Genomic DNA, 24,705 nt, shown 5'->3' on the forward strand with positions numbered 1-24,705 from the left:
TGCAGACTTTAGGAAAGAAAATATGTTTAACAAGACAAATTCTAAAGAGTATTTTAAATTGGTCTGCATGATTAATAGTTACTTTAAAATTTCAAAGTAATTTAAATACATATTAAGGTAAGCCTTGGGAGACCACCAATTGAGATACAATTTTTAAAAAGACATATCAATAAAGTAAAGGTAAAAAGAAAACTTATAATGTAAATAGCGGTTTCTTAAGTTCTCTCATGTCTCTGAATATTTAAGTCCTGCGAAAACTTATTATGAGAGAAACGTTCATGTATGTGTCCACTCGAGTCGTAGTTTCCAAGACGATGATTGAGGAGTATGAGATTAAGCGATTGAGTGATTAGTGAACGAGTAATGTTCAATGTATATTTTTCAGACTATTTATATGATTTTACTTTTTTGTGAATAACATGTTTGTCTTGAGAAAATCCAAGAGCTTAGCTACGTTACTGTTATTTTGTAAAGTATTTGTGTTCTTGGATTTTCCGTTTACTTTGTTAAAATAAACTTATTTTTCTGCCTGAGTACACACTCAAGAAAAAGTTTGGATTTACATACATGGTAAAAATTTTAATATTCCAACTGAATGAAATTAGTTTCTTTTTAATTATATAACACAGTACGAAGTGGAATTGAGCCACGGACCCCATGCATCAAAGATGAATGCTCTATCACTTCTTGTTAATTCGTCCCAGCGGGGATTCTCAACTTCATTGCCAATCATTTTATTCGATCCTTTGGTCACCTATATACGGCAGGGACATAAACACAGAAATATCAAGGATATTTAAAATCACAAAGGTTCTTCCACCGGGAAGGTAACCCGAGATCCCGTACACCAAAGGCGCACATGTATTAATAATTAACATAGCAGGATTCGAACCGGGTCTCCTGTTTGGCTATTCCAAGTCTTATCTTTACACCACCAACCTTTCCTACCACTGATCCACATTATTATTATTTTTTCATATGTATAATAGAATAGTAAGAATTGGGAATAGAATAGAAATACTGATCTGAACAACTGAGTTATTTTGTTTTGAAAATACTAGGGTATGAACAATGAACCTTCTTGTTACTTTATTTTTCATTCGAAACAAACACAGTATACTAAATGTTAAAACTAAATACTTCAAATTAATGAAGGCTGATTGCATGACTTTCTACTTCTTTTATTATGAAAAAAAAATCAGAATGGGTAATTTGGGTAGCATACTAGTGCGGTTGTAGCTTTATTTGATAGGGTACCAAAACTTGCCTGGACAACTATCTTCTCAAAGTGAATACTATACAGATATAAAAGCAGATTAAGTAGATAATAAAGTAGATAATCAAAAATAATTAATAGAAAATCGAATTGGAAAGTGCAAATATTAATCTAATATACTGTTATGGGAAAATAATTGACTATGGTAGTTCTTGTTGTTATAACACTAACTTTAATGACTATAAAAACCTCATTTGGAACAGTATATTATTTCTAGGAGTTTGATAATCTTTACAACTCTTTGAGCAATTACTGACTTAACGCACTTTGCACACCCCTGCCAGTTTATAAAACTCAGAAACAAGAATTGCGAAGTATTCTTCATGGAAAATAATTTATCACATAAAAAGAAACAATCATGAATTACAGAGCATACAATAATAGCGTTGATGTTTAGTTATTATTATCTGTATACAAATTCAAATAGTATAAGGTCACTGTCGGGGAGTGGCTTATTTATGATTTTATTTTTCAGTCTCACAAGAAGAAAGACTTTGGCAAATGAATTTCGGTTCCATATTTCGCGAGGTAGTAATGCATATTTAAAGTGTTGATATTACAAACTGATAGAGCGCAATAGCCAGAAATAACTTAGAAAAAGCGTCTTAACATTTCCGACTCGCCGCATATATGGTATGACGCGTAGAGCTGTCAAGTGACAACGTGGAGGAGTGAGGAGCATCTGCGACTTCCAGGCAAAGGGTCCCGGGTTCAATTCCGCACGAGTTAACCTTTTTTGATTTAACAAATAACTTAACCATTTGTAACTACAAGTAAAATTTTGTGACCATATGTTTATAATGCATAAAACAATAGAAATGTTCAAATCAGTTGTAAAAGAGTTTCATTTTAACCAGCAACAAAATGTAAATTATTTCGTAAATATATTGGTATCACGAGTTATATTATCGTTACCAAGTCGTTGTGTAAAAATGTTCTTGACGCTTCCATTCTATATCTGTGTACAGTGTACGAATTACAAGGGGGATGAGAGGGAAATCCCATTTGGTAATACTGGATGTATGCTATAACGAGGAGCGTCATGCAGATTTCCCTTGGAAAAGAGGGGCGAAGCAAGAGCACTACCGACATAAGATTTTCACGTTCTTTACTAGTATACAGTATTAGTAAACAATCGATTAAAGTATATGTATTTCTCAAGCTCTTAGTGGTTGGGCAATAGCCCCCTACTGCTCCCCATAAATGATGATCCTGGCTATAACTGTCATAGTTTCCTACGCTATTGTTGTCTAAAGCACACTCCACCCCCCTTTTGCAAAGGTCCGGTTAATTCGTATACTGTCCACAGATATAGACACGAAGCGTCAAGAACATTTTTTACACAACGACAGTGGTAACCATAATATAACTCTCAATATCAATATTTTATGTAATAGTTTACATTTTGTTGCTAGTTAACATGGAACAATGAATGGTTTTACAACTGATTTAAACCTTTATATTATTTTATGCATTATAAACATATGTCGAAATAATATTTTACTTCTAGTTACAAATGGTTGGCTACTTTATTGGTTAAATAAAAAACGAAAATAAAAGCTTATTCGAGCAGGAATCGAACCCGGGACCGTTTTCACGTGAGTCATAAATGCTCCTCACTCTGCCATACCGTCATTTGGTAACTTAACGTGTCGTATCATATATGCAGCGAGTCGAAAATTTGAGACGCCTTTTCTTCGCTATTTCTGGCTATTTCGCTCTATCAGTTTGTAATTTTAACACTTTAAATGTACATTACTACCTCGCAACAGATGACCCCGAAGATCATTTGCTAAAATCTGCTTTCTCCTTGTTAGCTCAACTCAGTATAAGACTTTCGAATGTATAATGTTGAGTAAAGCATGTTGCAGTTTTGGATAATGAAGCGCAAAAGTTCCTCTCGAAAAACTTAGGAAGCTTACTCAGGAAATACTACTAGTATGAGTCAAAAACAACCACTATCATTATTATTATTATTACTAATAATAATAATAATAATTGAAGCGAGCTTAACGAGTTTCAATCGTCCGACTCAACCAACGTTTGGGTGCCTGTTCGTTTGTCTGCTCCATGACAACTTCTCATAAAACACATTTCATTTTAATTAAACAGGAAAGTGCCTCCTTTTAGATTTGCGAAGTAACGATGGCTTGGAATTTCAATCTGCAAAATGTAAGAGGTAAAATTAACCAAATAGTGCAAGTTTCCACTCATGTATACAAAACAATTTTGAAATATCAACTACGTGAATCTTGTCCCATAAACAAGCCGAAATCCCTATACTGAAGAGCCCTCCAAGATTTGATAATTGTCCACTCGGACTGAAATTGTCATTTGAAGACAAAAATTAAACTTTTACATCAATTTGAACTGACTGGGTTCCGCTTCACCCCACAATTATGTATAGTTTAGTTAAGTTGTAATCTGTGACAACTTCACATCATCAAAAGAATATTTCCCTTTACCGCCCCCCAGGAGTCCGTGCTGGATCCGCCACTGGAATCAATAGACACACTTCCTATTCTTTTTGTCACCCTTAGTTGTGTAAGGGCTCTCTTGAACAAATAAAGAAGCGGTAATATTACAATCAAGGGGCGCTATATATTAGGTATTTCTTTAGTTACCTACCCCTAACCGCACGGGGTCATCTTCGGTAGAATGAAAAATGCTACGGGATATTCCAATATTAAAAGGCGAGAGGATTCTGCAAATATATTTCTTATTCATTTTGTCTGCCTTGCTTATCAGAAATTATTTTCTGTTGGGAGGTTACTGAAATAAGAGGGACAAAATAAAACGTCGTGCCCCCTCTTACATGGTTGCTTAATGTATTACTAAAGAAAGCATTTTAAATAATATGTCTAAGGTTACTACATTATATAAGGATGGTATATTCAGAATTATTATTATTATTATTATTATTATTATTATTATTATTATTATTATTATTATATGAATGTCTTTGGAACACCAAAATTGTGAGAGACGAACCATGGTGTGTAGAGGTTTAAGATGGGTTGTCATCGGAGAGGAAAGACCAGGATTTTCCTCTCTCTGACTCTAACATAAAGAGTATGTGCTGAAGGTAAGAAGCATCATCATTCTACAATAGGTTGCTTTTACGTAGAATATCAGTTACTTAAGTTCTCCTCCTTTGGGCTAGTTACCTCATGTGGTAAATTCAAAACAATTACAATTCAAGACAAATACATTGTAAAACTTTTCCGTAATTAAACATCTAGGGAAAATTAAACATTTAATTGAGGAATCTGTTATCAAAATGTCCAAACAAGGAGATAGAAGACAATTTAATGATAAACATTGTGAAAGTATAAAATTCTCCAAATTAGAAATTAACATTTACTGCAAAACATTCGTCATTAACCAGCGAGCATATAGTGAGCAGTGAGCACAGGAGAAATAATTATGAAACTCTTTACAAACAAAATTAGGGACACTAATGCAAGTGCGACAACGACATTTTTTTTGTGGTATCGTCATGAGTTTTACACATGTTACACTTTAATTCTTTCCCACATAAAAAATAAATAAAATAACCATAGTAATAGAAGTTACAATTGCACTTCTATGGGATTCAAACCAACTACCACCAGCGTACAGACACGTTGCTTTAACTAACTGAGCTATTTGTTTTCTTACGTGAACCGAACGTGTTCTACGGTAAAGACGAATTTTCATTACGATTGTGCTACCAATTCGTACTTTTCCATAGGGAATTTCCAATATTTGCTCTATCTATACGCTAATACTTGGCATAGTTTCATATATATTTGGAGTTTGCAAATAATGCACGTAATAAGACATATTAGAAATGTTTCGTTAAAAGTTTCGTTTGTAGATTTAATCCACATTTCTCTCAATAACACAAATGTCGCTGCTTCGTGTTGAACTGCAGAATTCCCTCGCGTTCTTGAAAATTTCCCACTTAGCAGAGTAGGTAATTCTAGTAATTTCGGCCGATTTAAAGTTTTTTTTTTTTTTGATTCTAATTTATTTAGTTTAAGCTAATATCTAACACAAATATTAAAAACGGGTTTATTATTAACTTTTCCTGCTGGGGAAACCTTCCGAAATTTCGAACATATAAAGAAAACCGAGATATTTTCAAAAAAAACTTCAAAATAAGGAGACGCGTCATTTATTTTTCTCATAATGGTACATGCAGTGAGACAGAGAAAGTTCATATTCTATTAATCATTATTTCAAATAGAAAAGTCAATCTGAGATACAACGTTTATCCAATGCGTCATTGTTATCGCAAAACTTACATTACTCTACTTTTGAAATAGGAATAAGTATTTTCATTTTCAATTTACTCGCGCTTGTGTAAATTTAAATGAGATCTCTTTGCGACTAGCCAACGGTGTAGATAATTGTGAGGTAGAATGCCCCTGCGCGTTCTTATTCATTGAGGTATATGAAACAGTATAATTACGAGCCGCCAAAGGCGGCGACAACTCATAGGTGTGGCTCCAAGATATACCACGGACTTTCTCAGTTATTGGTGCGTCTTAGAAGGAAACGGTGAATTTTATATTAACTTACATATATATAAAGGGTATATTTTTCTGTAGAGGCGGAGAACTATGTTAAATAAAACACGGAAAAATGTTTTTAATATCCACGAAATTTAGTTATTTGACAGATCATTTTATGATAATAATATTTGAATATGATTTCGGGCATGCGGCTACCGGGGTTGGCGCGTATATTGCGCAACCTGGAGGTTCGATTTTCACACACTCTTTGCAGTAAATCAGGATATTTCGGCAATAACGCGTCGACTGTTAGCTTCCCAGTGCTCAATTGTTTCTGGTTTCTCGGCGTAGACATGCGACTTCACATATCCCCAGAGAAAATAATGTAATGATGTCAGATCGCACGAACGAGGTTGGCCTTTAACAGGTCCATTTCGTGAAATTAATCGTTCGTCAAATGCTTCTTTCAGTAAATTAAATATGGCGCGCGCTGTGTGACATGTGTTTCAATTGAGGAACGAAAACGTTAGTAATCATGTCTCCATACCACTCACCGTTGACTGTAACGATCTGATAAGCATCATTTGTGAAGACAATATGAACCAACGATTACACCAATCGTTTGTTGCGTCCGCACTGTACAACGTCTTACAGGGTGCGTATTCTCACTTACAGTAAACGTACTGCGAAAACGATCTATAATTTCTCTAATTAGTCCTCTGATGGACGATTTGAGCACCGTAAAGTGTACGTAATATCCGATGAATGTGTCGAATTGTACCATGGTTTTCAAAATAAATTTGCACAAGTTGCAAACGTTGCTCCGGCGTGAGTCTATTCGTGATGAATTGTCAAACAAAATTAACTTCAAAACAAACGAGAACTGTAGTATCAGCCGTCACAGAAAACAGTGTTGCCAGTTTAAAGTTCTCCGCCTCTAAAACAAAAACATATATATATATATATATATATATATATATATATATATATATATATATATATATATATATATATATATATATATATATATATATATATATATAAGCCATACTGGGAAATCCCTTAGCTCTTCACCTTTAATTAATAGATAAAAGTCAAAATATTTTGTCTCATAATATGACTGTAGGAACTTGAAAAAACTCAAAGGATATCGACATTTTCTTCCTTTCTGTTTTTTACAAAATAAGAAAACTAGTGATATTGCACTTTCTTTAGCTCAGTAACAATCTTAACTTTACGCCACTTTCGAAATAGTGAAGGAGTTATAATTTGGCACTTATTTTATTCTTATATCGAAACAAGGTACAATGTTACAACGTATTCGAAAATTTAAAAGGAAAAACTTCAAAACTGACCACATTTTAGCTGTTATAATTTCTAGGAAAAATTAAAAATGAAAGATACTCTTCGCTCGTACTGTATGTTATGAAGTATTGATTTTCTCTTGAGCTAATTGCCAGGAAAGAAAGAAGTGACAACTTGAACAACATGCCGTCTTATTCCTTGTGATAGGTAGCGCTACAAGAATTAAATTCCGAAAGGTCTATTAAACACATGCCATATTTCATATTTGAAATTAACCAACTGACTAAGAGCAGATTCATTAAGAAGTCTAATCTTTCATCATGTTTTATTAACACATTAGCTGGAGTGCTCATTTTTCGCATAAAGAAAACATATTTATGGAAAAATATTTGAACCTCTTTCTCTTTCGTGGGGAATCTGGAGACCCGGAATCCAGTCATTTCAAATTGACATAGAAGTTCATGTTTTGGTTGTAGATTAAAGTGTTGGCTTCAAATGACAATTTCAGTCCAAATGGACAATCATCATCTCTCGGAGGACTCTATGACTATAGGGGGCTACGACTCCCTTTTCGGAAAAGGCAAAAATATTGATATTCTTGTAGCTTTCAAATTTGTCGTCTATTTTTAAAGACACTTCTGGCTTCATATTAAAGTTTTGGCTCCAAATGACAATTTCAGTCCGAGTGGACAATGATCATTTCTCGGGGGAGGCTCTCTTGGTATAGGAATCTACAGCCCCTTTTCGGAAAATGCAAGAATATTAAACTGCTTGTAGTTAGCCCCAAAACGCTTTCCATCGAGGGATGATCATTGTCCATTCCGGCTGAAATTTTTATATGGACTAAAATCTTAAACGTAATCAAAAAGTAAACTTTGGCATCGGTATCCGTGGAATCATCAGTATTAGAGAAAGCCCGACAATGCTGGAACTATCGATTCTGACAGTACCGGAAATTTGTCGCATTTACATAATTTAATCTCTGAAAGCATCGGGAACGATGAAGAAGAACTGTGTCATCACGAAGGACTTATCAGAGCAGTTTTCAAAGTCATGTAACCGATCTAGTAGAAACCATATTTAACACAGGAAATCCCTTCGAGGAACCCATTACAGATCTGATATCGTTAGAGAATCGCGTGTGCCTCGGTACCTCATCAGCAGAATCTATCCGTGTGTTGGAAAGGATAGGGTAACAGCAGTACTTCAAGTTTGATGAAGAACTAGTCCATAAGATTGAGAGGCCCTTCAAGACCCATATTAGAAAAAATGATCTGCTACTTCTCCATAACCAAAAACGTACTACAGCAAAACCTGCATCTAAAAGGAAATTAGAACGATATAAACAACAGCACGATCTGTATGGACAGACATTTATTTCACTGGAATTTCGGAGGGGGGGGGGGAGTTGGATCATATTTTTCGCTATGAACTTTGTTCATACCCACCAGCACTTTCCACTGAGTGTGCTCTTCACACTTTTAAAAAGTCAGATTTGCTGACAGGCCTTTTGGAAACAATTCCTACGTATAACGTAACTGAAGATGAGGATTTAATGGCATCATATACTTTAGACTATTGTAAATTATGGTGGAGCTCTTATGCACGTACTTCCCGGAACCAGTGTGCAAGAAAATTCATTTCTTGAACACTTTCTTAGAGTGTTCTACCCACGAACACAGTACCAGTTGAGAAGGTTACAAACGGTACACGTTGTTTGGGATCAGTACAGTACGTTCTACATCAAAGGTACTACAAGGGAGAAGAGAGGTTAAGCACTCGACAGCGTGTGTACGGTTCCACAAAGGTTCCGGGAAATTTACATAGTTTCATTTCACATTCTGATAACAAGACTGAGATGATTTCATATCTTTCAGGGAAACTGATGGAAGTACAAACGCCAGAGAACAAATGTATATATGTAACCGCAGGCGAGAATGTACACTATGTTGAAAGTGGCATTCACATGGGAGAATTCAATCATGAGGAGGCAGAGACACACTTCCATTTAGACAGCCCCCCCCCCCCACCTTTTCAGATTTAATCGGAAATGGTCTCAATCGTTTGTACATCGTTTGTACAGAAATGTGCAGGCGAAATTTTCGTTTGTACACAATTAGGGGCACAGCCAGAACGAAAACAAAGTGGGGGGGCTGTCTAAATGGTAGCCCCCCCACCTTTTCAGATTCAAGCGGAAATGGTCTCAATCGTTTGTACATCGTTTGTACAGAAATGTGCAGGCGAAATTTTCGTTTGTACACAATTAGGGGTGCCGCCAGAACGAAAACAAAGTGGGGGGATATCTAAATGGTAGCCCCCCACCTTTTCAAATTCAATCGGAAATGGTCTCAATCGTTTGAACATCGTTTGTACAGAAATGTGCAGGCGAAATTTTCGTTTGTACACAATTAGGGGCGCCGCCAGAACGAAAACAAAGTGGGGGTCTCTCTAAATGGTAGCCCCCCACCTTTTCAGATTCAATCAGAAATGGTCTCAATCGTTTGTACGTCGTTTGTACAGAAATGTGCAGGCGAAATTTTCGTTTGTAGACAATTAGGGGCGCCGCCAGAATGAAAACAAAGTGGGGGGCTGTCTAAATGGTAGCCCCCCAGCTTTTCAGATTCAATCGGAAATGGTCTCAATCGTTTGTACATCGTTTGTACAGAAATGTGCAGGCGAAATTTTCGTTTGTACACAATTAGGGGCGCCGCCAGAACGAAAACAAAGTGGGAGGCTGTCTAAATGGTAGCCCCCCAACCCTTTCAGATTCAATCGGAAATGGTCTCAATCGTTTGTACATCGTTTGTACAGAAATGTGCAGGCAAAATTTTTGTTTGTACACAATTAGGGGCGCCGCCAGAACGAAACCAAAGTGGGGACCCAAGTAGCACAGTCACGTCATAAACACGTCTTTTTTTGGGGTTCGAATTCAAAATGACGTCTTTTGAAAATTTGGAACGTCTTTATCACGTACCAAAATGGTAACAAAAATGACGTGTCAAACATGACCTAAATTGTACGTGTTTATCACGTGCCAGAATGGTACAAAGAATCACGTGTCGGACATCACCAAAAATAGACGTCTTTTTTAGGTGCTAAAAAGCGCGGACGTTCCCCGTACTGTAACTGCAGTTTGAGCAGTGCATGCTGGGAATCGTGAGCCATTTGCGGAATCGTGTTTTGATGGTATTGTTTGTGAATATAAATAATGTGTTTTGTTAAAGTCACCTGTGATAAAGGTCAGCTTTAAGACAAGTAAGTATAATTCCTATCCTATTCCTATCTAGGTGCATTCTGTGTAAAATTCAGCAGATTGAGTATTCTACGGTTTCTTATTACAGTGTATTAAAATACCGTAGAAAGAACGAGGATACCTACATTAGGTTAACATTTGCAGACGCCTGTATCAAATTAAATATTTTAGGTAGAATACTATATAAAATGTTAATAGTGAAGGTAGTAAAATGATAATGTGTGTGTTTTTATTCTCAATAAACCGTATATGGGAGTGAGTATGCATGGGAAAGTATGTCATGCTGTGGTGCAGTTTTATTATACAGATCCGTAGATTGTAAAATATACGAAAAAAATTGGACAAGTCTTTAATTTGCCTATTTCATGTCCAGAACAGGACCAACCAACCTCCGCGGGGCTTCTAACCCGTTCCTACTACTACTACTTATACTATGAATCCGTATAATAAAAGCTGCACGCATTGTGGTACTATTTGCCAAGGCGAAAGACTGATAAATACAAGCAAACAACGAGATGACAGTAAGTGTATGCTTTTGGAGGCATTACTGGAACAGACGGTTCTACTAAATTTTAATACATTTCTTACATTTTCAGGTTAGGTTAGAGCATTGTATTTCCTATAGCAGAATATGCACTAAATGAGGAGCTCCATTACTACTTGCAGATTGACTTCACGGGGGTTAGTGTAAATATAGAGTAGACGCATGGGGCAAGTTTCTAGAACACAGGTACCCCTTCCCACTTAATTGTAACAAAGACAGAAAACAACGTGCAATGCGGGGCTCTAACACGCCTTCACTTGCTGACGCTCGTTCAACAATACTATGTGAATTAAATGTTAAACTTTGGTACAGAAAAGAACCAATCTAGCTGTTAACCTATATGGGGGGGGGACTTGTGTTCTAGAACCTTCCCGACACGTAGCATATTAAGTACAGTGCATAAAACACGAAATAACTTTTGCTAGGTGCCCACTAAAAAGCACAAATGCATTCTATTGGAATCAGTGCAGGAGCACAGCAAGAGGGCCCGAGCGGCAACGAGGGGGTGCGTTCGTAGGGAACAGGCACGTCAGCGACGGGGACTATGCGCGTAAAGAAGGATAATGGAAAAGCACACTTACGCTTACAATGATTTCACTATCACTCAAAATGTGGCTTTACTCGAGCAGACGGTTCTACCAAATATAAAATTTATAGGTAAAATATTACAAGAAACATTTTTCGTGAAGGAATGAGAGTGTGAATATAAGTAATTACTGTCAGTGTACAGCATATTGAAATGAATTTTAAGTGATCAGTGAAAGTATTGCATATGTAAGTGTGGTCTTCCACTATTCTCGTTTAGACGTATATTCCCCGTCGCTGACGCGCCTGCTCCCTACGGACGCATCCCGTCGCTGCCGTTCGGACCCTGTTGCTGTGCTCCTACCCCTGCTTTTTAGTGGGGAGCTGAAATAAATTGGTTCGTGTTTTATTCACTGAAATTGTTACGCTTTACGTCCACGCTGTATTTGTACTGAGGCCTGAAGTCAATCTGCAAGCACTAATGGAGCTTCTGATTTAGTTCATGCTCTGCTAAAAGAAATGCATTGTTCTAACCTGATATGAAACTGTAAGAAATATGTCAAAATTTGGTAGAACCGTCTGCTCGAATAATGCCCAAAATTCATTTCAATTTGCTGTGTACTGACATTAATTACTGACATTCACACTTTTATTCCTTCACAAAAATATGTTTCACATCGTATGTTACCTATGAATTTTCTGTTAGGTAGAACCGACTGCTCGAGTGAACATCTTTGGGAAATGACCCTCGGCAATTGTTGCAATGCCAATCGTGTATGACTTCAAAGTTAGAAACAACGAGCCCTATGGAAGTTCTAACCCCTTCGCTCACTCAGTTATGTTTTGTTTAACCTTTTGTAGCACTACTGTCTTAAATCTAGTGAAAAAATCCACAAAATAGATGAATATTTGGTAGACCCGTTTGCTAAAGTAGTGCCCCCATTGTATATGTGCATAATCAGTGGGAGGATATTACCCCAGTTGAGACAAGGTGACCAGAACTTTTACTTTCAGAAACGGGACGCATACGAATCAGCGACGGGGGGTGGGGTGACTTCCACATTGCATTTTGGGACTCAGCAGTGTTTTCAATTTACAAAATACAAAGTAAGAATGATAACACAGCGTTTCTAACTTAAGTATTACCCAACAATACTTTTAACTACTTCAATAATCAGAATTCCCACTCAATTTCCACTTGAACCACAGAACACTCAATTCTCATTTGAATATTCAGAAGTTCTAGGCACGGGTGAACCTTCCCAGTAAGTGTTGGTACGAAAGAGTGTAGAATTAGCATTGGCTATTTATATTTTGAATAATAATTACGGGACACCTGGGTCATGTTTGCTTAAAAACGGGACATTTAGGCGTCCCGTTTGAGAATCTGAAAGAAACGGGACAACGGTTGAAAATAAGGGACTGTCCCGGCCAAAACGGGACGTCTGGTCACCTTGAGTTGAGAGCACTCTCAAACTGCAACCATCGCCCTGCTGCACCTACACACCCTCACAAGACACTTGGCTACCGTAACTGTGCTACAGAATTCGGTGTGGAAATCGTAATAATGTAACGGGTTTTTGACTGTTCGAATATTTTGTTCATTAATTGAGTAGACAGCTCCCTCGCATTTTAGATTACAGTACTTAGTCCAGTGCCAGCATGTGATGATGGATACTTATCAATGTTGCCACTGAAGTTCAAAAAAATATATTCCAGCTCAATTAAGTATCCTCTACATGACTATATTATAATGATTTCCACTGCTAATCGTGAAACGATTCAAAGGAAACCAAATATCTTATTAAGGGACCGTGGTTGGGGGCTGGTGCTGGTTCCAGTCAGATGTGTTTAAGAGAGCTCTTGACATAGGGAATATCCTCCTAATGTTTATGCGCACATTAACAACGGAAGTCTCTTTGGGTCAAAAACCTGCTTTCAGGTGGAACACCAATTCCTCATCATTAAAAAGAAATGAAATTAAATATTTAGTTTCACGCCCCAGGAAAGGCACCGAGCCTAAGGAAGATGGTGATAATGAAATGTGAAAAATGGTGGTATGAAGAAAGTGGGCGGAAACGGGAGAGTGTCGAGAAAACTCAGGCACATGGTGTTTGTCCACCACAAAGCCCACTTGGCACGAGCTGGGATCAAACCAGGAACCCCACGCACTAGAAGTGAACGCTCTGCCACTGAGGCACTGCAGCCCCACCAGTAAAAAAAAAAATACCTCATTGCTTCGGGGCTTACATATCTGCTGCCACCAAAAGGAAGGTGTGTACACAACAGGGGCGGATCCAGAGGTGACGACTGCCCCTCCCAGAGTAGGATATTTTTTTTATTTTTTTTAAAAAATAAAACCTACCCCAGAATTGGAGCTCTTGATTTTTTCAAGCTTGTATTATAAATGTAAGATAAAAACTTTTTTTTTCACGTTGCAGAATTTAAATGAAGCAATACATAGCAAGAAATTACTTGCCTTGGTGTTTTTGGTCAGAAAATGTCCGCGTTCGAAAACGCAGGTATTCATTTGTGTTCTTTGTGTTCAAGATGCGATATTTTACGCTCTCACTCCGTTCTCAAAACCGATCCCTGCTTCTTATGGGGCCGCGGTGGCTCAGTAGTAGAGCGTTCACCTCTGGTGCTTGGGGTCCCGGGTTCGATCCCAGCCCCCGCCAAGTGAACTTTGTGGTGGACAAACACCGTGTGCGTGGGTTTTCTCGGGGTTCTCCCGTTTCCTCCCACTTTCTTCATTCCACCATTTCATCCATTACTCAACATCACCGTCTCCTTTAGCCTAATCGGCATAATCGTGGGACGTAAAACTCAAAGATTTTCCGATCCCTGCTTCTTGTTAACAACGGGCAGACAATAATCCATAAAATCTATCTGTCCACAAGTTTGTCAATATGTATTTTGCGTATCTTTCCATTTAAGAAGTGGCCATTCCTGCATCGAGGTTGGGACGATTTCGGACTTTTCTTCACACTTTCCTTTACGCTGAAAATATCCAGAACAGAAAGCATGTGAAATTTATGGCTGATATTTTCCTGCCAACTCATTTTTCTTTCTATAAGCTCTGTTTTTTTTTTTTTTTTTTTGATACAAAATGTAGTAAAAACCCACTTTACTGTTTACATAAAATTAAACTGCTTCATTTCACGTTAAATGTATTTAGTCGTTGTAATAAGCCTAGGTGTAAATACATGTTATTTGCCAAAATAAGCCTTGTATGTACTCCCACTTTCCAGAGCGTGTGGCCAATGCTCCTGCAAATGATGAATTGATCAACAGCAGACCACCTGACCCCTCTCTGCTCGTCGAGCTGCTATAGAAATATCACAGTGGAGGATGACATACATACCAAAGTTGCGACAGGTGAGTTTTTGACATGTTATTTTATAATACCCATGCAAGAAAATGCCGAGTAAGAAGAAAAGAAAGAAAGTAGTAATATTTTATTAGTACTTAACTAAAATAAAATAATTGTTGAACAAGGCAATACTTTTATATAAATGAAATATTCAATTTAACGTTCCACGATCAGGCACTGAGGCTAAGGGAGTCGGTGATGATGAGAAGTGAATTAAATGGTGAAATGAAGAATGTGGGAAAAAATTGGAGAACTCCAAGAAAAGCCGCTTGAAGTGAGCTGGGATCGAATCATTGGCCCCAAGCACCAGAGGTGAACGCTCTATCACCGAGCCACAGCTGCGCCAATTTTATTTAAATGTAACTGTTTCAGCAACTACCCGTGTCTTCTTCAGATACACTCTACTTATTTATTTATTTATTTATTATTTTAGATTTTCAAAGGTTTCCCTGTTTATTAATTTTTATTCCTTCAGCAATTATTTAATTTGACTTGAGTATTTATATATAAGCAAAGCTTTAATATGGAATGTATCACATGTTATAGTGTTCGCGCTATTTTTTTTTTTTTTTTTGAATGGATAAAAGTACTCCTCCCGAAAATATTTTTCTCAACAGAGGGGTAAAATATAATTTTCACCAAAGATAAGTTTTATTATTATTATTATTATTATTATTATTATTATTATTAATAATAATAATAATAATAATAATAATAATAATAATAATAATAATAATAATAATAATAATAATAATAATAATAATAATAATAACTGCCGCAACTTCTAACCCTGCTCAGAACAAATAATGTGACGATTTTCACCCTACTGCTTGTGACAGAATTCTGGTTCTAGAAGTCTTATTTTTTAAAAATACTCCAGTAACAAGTGAGGGGGCGTTTGCTCACAATTTTTTTACTTTTCGGAATACATAAGTTATACACCATTTTGTTTGTATCAATATCGTATCAATGTACTTGATCGTCACTTTTAGCTCACATCCTAAAGTTGGTCTTGGAGTGGCATTTTATATTGTGAGCACATACGTAATGTAGCCTTCTATGAGTGTTTCAGAATTATTTGTCATGTATCTGTATATACAAAGTCTTATATCCCCCAACTTGTTTGATCCTCCTGAACAATCAGAGTTAACAGCTGCAATAAAATCAAAAGTTAAGCTATTACAGAATAACTAAAATTAATGGTAGTTTAATTTCGCTGTTTGGAAGGCCGTTAAAAGTGGGACTTCATGCAAGCGAGTGCAGTAACTAATCGTTTTATTGCGTATTGATTGTAGTTACACATGACGTATTGTAATTATTTTTTAAAATTTTCTCCCCACCTGAAAAATTGCACTATGATTGTTCATGATTTTTTTTTTCTGTTTCAGTGTTCCTATCTGTCATCGTTGGGAGGAAAAGGGACCTTTCTCTGATGCTTGGTTTCCAAAGAGCTGGCGATGGAATTTAACTCCCGCGGAAAAAAGAGCAAAGTTCACGTTGTGCAAACTAGCCTTAAAGACACTTATCATTCGTGAGTAAAAATAAAGATCTTCAAATGAACAAATGCCACAAATCTTCAAAATGTTAGTAGAAAGATATTCACTTCCATCTGCCTTGTTGTTTGAGGATGAAAAGGATTCGGCATGCTTGAAACATGTTGACCTGTTCCTCCTCGCTTTGTTGGAAATCAATGTAAAGGCATCTCTTTCGAAAACTAAAAGATGGAAGAAACTGCTACTGGTATAATAGATGGGATAATAAGTGGGATACTTACCGCAGTCCCCATTTTTAACCTACTTAAGCACGTGAGGCTTTTTTGATATGATGCTGCATTTCTGTACTTTCAGTAACTATGAAAGGTGTTTTCCTTCATACGAAATTAATAGAAAAATTTGATTCTTTTTATTTTATATTATTAAAAGATCTCTGTAAGTTTTATATTATAACCAACAGATTTGCATTGTCTAAATATTTCTTGTTTGTATTAAAAATAATAAAGACAATCAGTGTTTCTTGTTGCATTACAAATAGCATGAATATTATTTTATACGACAAAACGTGCACATTGTACATATAACTAATAAATGTAGAATTCAAATTAATGGTTATGTGTTTTCGCTTTCATCCCTCAGAGGTTAATTAATTTTAAGATGTACTTTCTTTTTCGATTTTTCACCTCCAAAATAAAGGTGTCTTAAATTGGAGTAATAAAAGTTTAGTCCTAAATTTTGCACTGTCAATAAAACCCATTGTTCTTGTGTATGTGAGTGTGTGTTGGATGTGGGTGGTTGTGTTTGTGTGTATGTGTGCGCATACTAGCGTAATAATGGATAGCTATAAAATTTATGGAAGCACGTGTTGTACCGTAATTTCATTAAGAAGAAGGTACTAGTAAATACACATGAATAAATTCCAGTGACGAAATGAGTGGATTCTTCTTAGTACTAAGGGCCGCGGTGGCTCAGTGGTAGAGCATTGGTAGAGTGGTAGAGTCCCAGCCCCCGCTTAGTGAACTTTGTCCACGTAGTGGACAAACACCGTGTGCGTGGGTTTTCTCGGGATTCTCCCGTTTCCTCCCACTTTCTTCATTCCACCATTTCATTCATTTCTCATTATCACCGTCTCCTTTAGCCTAACCGGTATAAGCGTGGGACGTAAAACTCAAAGATTTCATTTCATTTCATTTTCTTAGGACTGTAAGTACAATGTTCCTTTATTTTTCCATTTTATTCTTTGTTTTTACCATGTTTATTCGTCTTTTCTCATTCTTAAAAAATATGTAGGGCTTTTTTTTTTCGCCAAGGGTGAGTCTTACATTCGAGGGCTTTTTTTTATGTTTTTCAAGTCGATTCAATGCGTCTCCGGTTTTCTTTTTAATGTATGGCTTTAAATTTATCCTTTCGTGGAGCAAGCGCTGCCGTTTCTTTCCTGTTGCATTAGGTATATAATTATTCCTCGACAGCTATTGTATATTCGTTTCTTAATGTGTAGATAAATATACCACACATTAAGGCGAATATATACTCTTCAATAGGCTAGTATCCAAATACTAAAAAAATATAAATCAACAACACTAGAGGTGGTTAATTAGATATGGAAATCCCCAATCCATAGATAATACGAACATTCGGAGAAGCGAAATTTCCAAATTCTTGGTACAGACCAATCAAATAGACCACAATACTTTGACGTTCCCCAATGTGTGCTTCCGAGAGAGGGTGGTGATGTATTTCGATGTGGCAAGATCTAGGGCTCTTAGGGTCTATCCTGATCTGTTATTTATTACAATAACCCAGTGGTCTTACTTATCTGGTATAGGAGCTTGTAAATTATTATGCAAATTACAACACAATGGTGAAAAATCAAGCAGCAGCCACAAGGATAAATTTATTTTCATTATTATTTTTACTTATAATAATCGTTGTCCAGTTGTTATTCGTAGACTTTTTTTTTTTTTTTACCCAAGAAAAGTGTTGCGGCCAGAGATCAGTTCAGAACTGTCAAGAAAAAAAACGCAGTTAAGAAAATAGAAAAAGTATGATTTTATCATTTTTTAAAAAAAATGTGTTTTAAGCTGTGTGTTTTAGAGTAGATATTTTCATTATTATTATTATTATTATTATTATTATTAATCAGTTTCATATGTCCAAATAATCATAAATTGATGTGTATCCAGTGTTGACATTAGGAATCTCAATCTATGTATAGTAGGATCTCGATTATTCGACACAGTTTCAGGGTTATTTGTTTCAACCACTATTCAACCGATCTATTTCAAAATTTACAGGGCCAGAACTAGGTAGCCCTAGTAGCCTAACCCCTAACTTTGGTGCAAACGGTTGAATAGGGGCTGGTAAATAGCCTCAAAAGTGTGGCGAATAATCGAGGTAGTACATGGATTGAAATTCCTAATATCAAAACTGCGGATGCACATCAATTTCTAATGGTTTTGACATTTGGAACTGAACAATCCTGTCAGACTTCCATGACATTTGAGGTAGCGAGAAGCAAAGGGGTGTAAATGACATTTTCAATAGAGTATGTATGTCTCTAAAATGGATTCTGCATTGCAAAATATACAAACTGCATAATGAAGTTCGGCGTAGAGCATTCATGGGTAGACTTTCTATTGGACTGCGACGAGCTTCACCATCCAGTTTGTATATTTAGCTGTGCAGAATCCATTTTTGAGACATCCATACTTTATTGCAAATATCGCTTACACCCCTTTGCTTCTCGCCGCCTCATTTCGAGAACGCCCCCCTTCCAATTCACATGAAGGGTGTGAAAAATACGTGATTTACACGTGAAAATCAAGTAAAAAAGACGTTATTTACACGTCATTTCTATGACGTGTAAAAGACGTCATAAAAATCACGTCATATTCTATGACGTGTAAAAGACGTCATAAAAATCACGTCATATTCCCGGACATTTCCACGTGGGAAAAGACGTGTAAATCACGTCATGTTCGGTGTATTTTACGGTGTTTTACACCAAAAAAACCACGTCTTTTCGACGTCGGTGTGCCGCTTGGGGAGCTACCATTTAGACAGCCCCCAGCTTTTCAGATTCAATCGGAAATGGTCTCAGTCGTTTGTACATCGTTTGTATAAAAATGTGCAGGCGAAATTTTCGTTTGTACACAATTTGGGGCGCCGCCAGAACGAAAACAAAGTGGGGGACTGTCTAAATGGTAGCCCCCACCTTTTCAGATTCAATCGGAAATGGTCTTAATCGTTTGTACATCGTTTGTACAGAAATGTGCAGGCAAAATGTTTGTTGTACACAATTAGGGGCGCCGCCAGAACGAAACCAAAGTGGGGGAGCTACCATTTAGACAGCCCCCAGCTTTTGAGATTGAATCGGAAATGGTCTCAGTCGTTTGTACATCGTTCGTATAAAAATGTACAGGCGAAATTTTCGTTTGTGCACAATTAGGGGCGCCGCCAGAACGAAACCAAAGTGGGAGGGCTACCATTTAGACAGTCCCCCACCTTTTCAGATTGAATCGGAAATGGTCTCAATCGTTTGTATCCTCGTCGCCAAAAGTGCCTTTACATCGCCGTGACGGGTATGTGACTGCGCAGTACTCTAAGGAAGGGATGGTTGCATAAGTATTTGAGATTAATTTTGAAGAGTTTTTACTTTGACTAGGAAAATAACGTAGGTATAGAGAGTAAAGGCACAGATTTCAAGCATCAATGCACTGTTATCTCTATTTTTCAATTTATTGCCTTATATGTTAAGTTAAACACCACAACATCTGTCACTTATAGCGTAGATCATCTTACTTTTTAAAATGCCACTTTAGCTTATTTGTCCAAACACTAATCTCCAGACATGATGTAGAGAGAAGAGAAAGAAAGAGATACAACATCTGTAAGATTTATGTAATTCACTAAGGAACTATAGGGACTGACTGAGCTAATTACTGCTACTAGCGCTTTTCACTCTTCATGAATTTACTACGACATGTTACCTATGTCCTAAATCTGTGCATGAATTATATCATTCGCCTCACTGTAATTATTTGGGAATGGAAACTGATTACGCTGAACGTGAATATGTTTCGCTGTCGTAAAGCAAGGACCGTAATAAATGTAAATAAGGTTCTCATTATTATATAAAACACAGAAGTATTTATTCCGTGTATAAAACAATATAATACAGTAACTAAGCAACATCATAATCACTAACTCCCGCAGATTTTTCTCCAACGGGGGGGGGAAGACCCATATAGAAAAATCTTTGAGTTTTAGGTCTCACAATTATGCGGGTTAGGCTAAGGGAGACGGTGATGATGAGTAATGAATGAAATGGTGGAATGAAGAAAGTGGGAGGAAACGGGAGAACCCCGAGAAAACCCACGCACACGGTGTTTGTCTAAAACAAAGTTCAATTGGCGTGGACTGGAGTCGAATCCGGGACCCCAAGCAGCAGAGGTGAAAGCTGTACCACTGACCAAAAGAGCCCGAGTCAAAAACTCTCCGCAACAAAAGGGTGAGAGTCAAAAGTCCCGAATCGAAACGCAATTCATCAAAAGGGCACGGGTCAAGAGGGGCCGAATCAAAATGCCCCTCATAAATAGAGCCGGGGTCAAAACGGTCCCACAACAAAACGACCAAAGTCAAAATGCCATGCGTCAAAGGGACCCGGGGGAAAGGGGTTCGTTACAAAAGGACCTGAGTGAAACGGCCCTGTGTCAAAAGTTTTCCGGTTAAAAGGGCCCGAGTCGATAGAGGACGAATCAAAACGTCCCTCATTAAAACAGCCCGTTTCAAACGGGTCCCACGAAAAAATGACCCAAGGCAAAAGGCCCTGCGTCAAACGAGCCCGGGTGAGAACCCACGCAACGATGTTTGTCCACCACAAAGTTCAATTGGCATGGGCTGGAATCGAACCCGGGATCCCAAGCAGCAGAGGTGGACGCTCTAACACTGAGCCGCCGCGGCCTCTGAGACAAACGGCACCGAGTCAAAAGGGCCCGAGTCAAAAGCTCTCCGCAACAAAAGGATGCGACTCAAAAGTCCCGAATCGAAACGCAACTCATCAAAAGGCCCGGGTCAAAAGGGGCCGAATCAAAATGCCCATCATAAATAGAGCCGGGGTCAAAAGGGTCCCACGACAAAATGACCCAACTCAAAAGCCCATGCGTCAAACGGGCCCGGGGGAAAGGGGTCCGTAACAAAAGTCCCGAGTCAAACGGCCCTGTGTCAAAAGTTTCCCGGTTAAAAGGGCCGAAGTCGATAGGGGACGAATCAAAATGCCCCTAATTAAAAGAGCCCGGGCCAAACGGGTCCCACGATAAAATGACCCAAGTCAAAAAGCCTTGCATCAAACGGGCCCAGGAGAAAAAGAGTCCCGCTACAAAAGGCCCCTAGTCAAACTGTCTCGAGTCAAAAGGTCCTTCATAAAGAGAGCCCGGGTCAAAGCGGTTTGACGACAAAATGACCCAAGGCAAAAGGCCCTGTGTCAAACGAGCCCGGGTGAAAACCCACGCAACGGTGTTTGTCCAGCACAAAGTTCAATTGGCATGGGTTGGGATCGAACCCGGGACCCCAAGCAGCAGAGGTGGACGCTCTACCACTGAGCCACCGCTGCCTCTGAGACAAACGGCCCCACGTCAAAAGGGTCCGAGTCAAAGGCTCTCTGCAACAAAAGAATGCGAGTCAAAAGTCCCAAATCGAAACGCAACTCATCAAAAGGGCCCGGGTCAAAAGGGGCCGAATCAAAAGGCCCCTCATAAAGAGATCCCGGGTCAAAACGGTTCCACGACAAAATCATCCAAGGCAAAAGGCCATGCGTCAAAGAGCCCGGGTTAATTGGTCTCCGCAACCAAAGGGCGCGAGTGAACTTCCGAAATAAAAAGCCCCTCATCAAACGGGCCCTGGTCAAAAGGAGCCGAATCAAAATGCCCTTCATAAAAAGAGCCCGGGTTAAAGGGTCTCTCGATAAAATGACCCAAGTCAAAAGGCCATGCGTCAAACGGGCCCAGGAGAAAAAGGGACCCGCTGCAAAAGGGCCCGAGTCAAACGGCCCGGATTACAAGGGCCCGAATCGAAAGGAACCGAATCAAAACGCCCCTTATAAATAGAGCCCTGTCAAACGGGTCTCACAACAAAAGGGACCCAAGCCAAACGGGCCCAGGATAAAAAGGGTCCAGCTACAAAAGTTCATTAATCAAACGGTCCCGAGTCAAAAGGCCCCTCAAAAAATGAGCTCGGGTCAAAAAGGGTCCAGGACAAAATGACCCAAGGCAAAAGGCCCTGTGTCAAACGAGCCCGGGTTAATTGGTCTCCGCAACCAAAGGGCGCGAGTGAAGTCCCGAAATAAAAAGTCCCTCATCAAACGGGCCCTGGTAAAAAGGAGCCGAATCAAAATGCCCTACATAAAAAGAGCCCGGGTTAAAGGGTCTCTCGATAAAATGACCCAAGTCAAAAGGCCATGCGTCAAACGGGCCCAGGAGAAAAAGGGACCCGCTGCAAAAGGGCCCGAGTCAAACGGCCCCGTATTACAAGGGCCCGAATCGAAAGGAACCGAATCAAAACGCCCCTTATAAATAGAGCTTGGTCAAACAGGTCCCACAACAAAATGACCCAAGTCAAACGTGCCCAAGATAAAAAGGGTCCCGCTACAAAAGGTCCCTCGTCAAAAGGGCCCGAGTCAAAAGGCCCCTCATATAGAGAGCCCGGGTCAAATGGGGTCCACGAGAAAATGACCCAAGTCAAAAGGCCCTGCGTCAAACGAGCCCGGGTGAAAACCTACGCAGCGGTGTTTGTGCACCACAAAGTTCAATTGCCATGGGCTGGGATCGAACCCGGGATCCCAAGCAGCAGAGGTGGACGCTCTACCACTGAGCCACCGCGGCCCCTAAGTCAAACGGCTCCACGTTAAAGAGTCCGGGTCAAATGGTCTCCTCAACAAAAGGGCGCGAGTGAAGTCCCGAATCAAAACGCCCCTCATCAAACGGGCCCTGGTCAAAAGGAGCCAAATCAAAATGCCCCTCATAAAAAGAGCCCGGGTTAAAGGGTCCCTCGATAAAATGACCCAAGTCAAAAGCCCATGCGTCAAACGGACCCAGGAGAAAAGGAGGCCCGCTGCAAAAGGGCCTGAGTCAAATGTCCCCGGATTAAAAGAGCCCGAATCGAAAGGAGCCGAATCAAAACGCACCTCATAAATAGAGCCCGGTCAAATGGGTCCCTCGACAAAATGACCCCAGTCAAAAGGACCTGCGTCAAACGGGCCTTTGTCAAAAATGAGCCCGCTATAAAAGGGCCAAGTCAAACGGCCCCGTGTCAAGAGGGCCCGGGTCAAAATGTCTCCACAACAAAAGGGCCCGAGTCAAAAGGCCCGAATTAAAAGCGGCCCTCATTAAAAGGGCCCCAGTCAAAAGATCTCTGCAACAAAAGGGCCCGAGAATAGTTTGTTAACGCGAAAATTTGTTATTTAGGTAGGGATAATAAACATAACAATTATAATGACTATCTGCCTTTTTGCATTACGTTATACTCAGAATTTTTGCGAAGACTGTTAAAGGATGACAACCTACGTCAGTAACAGAGGCGACTTTTGATGGAAGTTACAATTTAGAAAATTAACGTTTTACGAATGTAATCCACGAGAACTGAGCAAATGTATGGTGGAATTTCATTTACGGCGGAAAACATTAATGGTCTCAAAACAAACATTAAAAAAAACACAACTACTTTTTGTTCATTGTTATGCAAATTTTATTATTATTATTATATTATTATTACTTTTTCTATTATCATCATTAATAATAATAATAATAATAATATACAAGGTCAGTGGTAGACCAAGCTTTCAAACCAGTATACGCCACTGCTCGAAACTATTAACTCTATTTTAACATCGGTCGTCTTCCGATCATTTTATGTTACTCCGTCCCACTCCCCAAGGTGTGCAAGGGTGCCTTCTTAATCCTTGCCCCAAGGCAAGAAAAGCAAACAATATTTTCGCAAACACAGCCAGGCTTAGAGAGTTGGAGTGACTCAGAACGCACACAGCTCGCTGTATAGCTGCAAGAGACCCATGGGTAATTAGTTGCCCTCTTGTTACAAGACGTTTAGTCAGTACCTATCAAGGTCAGTTCCAGCAGCAACAACTAGTCCCTTCTGTTTACTTTTCACGAATATTTTTCACCTTCATGCGTACAGGTCACGTATTGCGTAGATTAAATGACATGTGTCAAGTATATATTCCCAAAAAGATATGAGTACTCAAAAGGCAAAAACATGTAGCTATTTTTGTTTTCCCATTTTCTATTAGCCAGTGGAAGTGTGTATGCTTGTTTCACATCCCTTTTGTAGTTGCTTACTATTACTTCTTTTTAATTGAGCTTTTGGCTATGAATACCACCGCGACAAGTCGTGGTTCTTATGATAGTAGCGTATTTTCGCCCCGAGA

The 24,705-nt window shown here is 38.7% G+C and overlaps 1 protein-coding gene and 1 long non-coding RNA gene across 7 annotated transcripts in view; one reads left to right on the plus strand and one right to left on the minus strand.

The window, feature by feature from the left end:
• Nucleotides 1–24,705, minus strand: part of LOC145678367 (uncharacterized) — a 625,560-nt gene that overhangs the window by 508,745 nt on the left and 92,110 nt on the right. The gene's annotated exons all lie outside the window — the stretch shown is intronic.
• LOC145679793 (uncharacterized) lies at nucleotides 9,966–16,607 on the plus strand. The gene is made up of 3 exons (XR_014130542.1): nucleotides 9,966–10,335; nucleotides 14,654–14,780; nucleotides 16,164–16,607. It is a non-coding gene; the product is annotated as an uncharacterized LOC145679793 (long non-coding RNA).

The sequence above is a fragment of the Thermobia domestica genome, chromosome 2, assembly GCF_964235325.1.
Source record: "Thermobia domestica chromosome 2, izTheDome1.hap1.1, whole genome shotgun sequence".
Lineage (NCBI taxonomy): Eukaryota > Metazoa > Arthropoda > Insecta > Zygentoma > Lepismatidae > Thermobia > Thermobia domestica.